The following is a 1,537-nucleotide window of genomic DNA, read 5'->3' as shown; positions in this document are numbered from 1 at the left end:
GTTGTGTGACAGTGAACAGGATGGCTGATGGTATGACTTGGGGATAATACCAAGGAGGGCCAGGTGTTTCCGATGCTGGTGTTATGCATCAAATGGGTGCTGGTATGTTGGTGAGAGGTGGTGCTGGTGAGCAGGTGAATAGGATGGATGTGGTAAAAGCTAGTATTTTTATAACTAGGAGAAACACCAGGCTAGTAAGAATTGTTCCTGTTATGGGTGTCTCTGTAAAGGAAGGAAATACCAGTGAAGTATCATAAAGAAAATTACTGCTGGTATGATGATATGTAGTGGTGGTGTGGAGGTTAACAGAAGGGTATAGGTGTGGGAAATACCAGAGAAATAGCTGTGGGAAATACCAGGGAAATAGCTGTGGGAAATACCAGGGAAATAGCTATGGGAAATACCAGGATAATAGCTATGGGAAATACCAGGATAATAGCTGTGGGAAATACCAGGGAAATAGCTGTGGGAAATACCAGGGAAATAGCTGTGGGAAATACCAGGGAAATAGCTCTGGGAAATACCAGGGAAGTGGAGTGGTTTTTGATAAGGAAGCGTCCTCAACTCCTTTTCCTAAGTGATTTGATTTGCTTATTACACCCTACTGTCCTCTTCTGTGTTACACAATTCCTTTAAATATTACAGCACTCTTCATAAATAGCATAGAGAAGGATATTAACCAGCCATATCCAAAAATAAATCACTGAGGAAGATGTGTTAGGGAGCTTCCTTAACCAGCGAGATTCTCCTTTGTCTATCCGTCTCTATCTATTTGTCTCTCCCAGATCATCGCAGACGTAGAACTGCTCCGATTCTCTCCCTAGTGTGAATCCCTGTACGTCTAACGTTATCTGTATATCTATCTGGCTATCTATTGTATCTCTGCTTATCAACCTCCTTTATCTATCTGTATCTCTCTCTCTCTCTCACCCAGGTCATCGCGGACGTAGAATTGCTCAGAGTCTTTCCCCTGTGTGAGTCCTGTGATGGTGCGGAAAACCGTGCAAGTCCGTTCCGCAGGGGTGAAGACGAAGGCAGGACCTCCCATCTGAAGACACATGAGCGAACACAATATCCTCGTCAGTTCCTGTAGGTAGGTAAGTAGGTAGGCATAAGTAGGTAGGATGGGAAGTAGGGAGGCATAAGTAGGTAGAGTGGGAAGTAGGGAGGTGTAGGTTGGTAGGGTGGTATGTAGCTGGGAGGGTAAGTGCAGTTGGAGGATGGTAAGAGGGTAGGTATGTAGGTAGGAGGGTAAATAGGTAGGTAGGAGGGTAAGTGTGTTAGTACTTCAGTTGGATGATGGGTTGCTGTGTTGGTGGATAGGTAAGTAGGAAGCTAAGTGGAGTGGGTTCATATTTAAGTAGGTAAGTAGACAAGGTAAGTGAATAAATAGATAGGTAAGTGGATTTGTAAGTAAAAGGGTAGGTAGGTTAGTAAGTATATGAGCAGATACTTGGTTAGGATGGGAAGTTAATGGGAAAGCAGGTGGCAGGAAGACAGAGTGGGTAGGTAGGATGAAACAGGTATGTAAGTAGGT

This window comes from Coenobita brevimanus, chromosome 72, assembly GCF_032717465.1.
Source record: "Coenobita brevimanus isolate Jiangsu-jjx chromosome 72, ASM3271746v2, whole genome shotgun sequence".
Lineage (NCBI taxonomy): Eukaryota > Metazoa > Arthropoda > Malacostraca > Decapoda > Coenobitidae > Coenobita > Coenobita brevimanus.
This window is presented reverse-complemented; position numbering follows the sequence as displayed.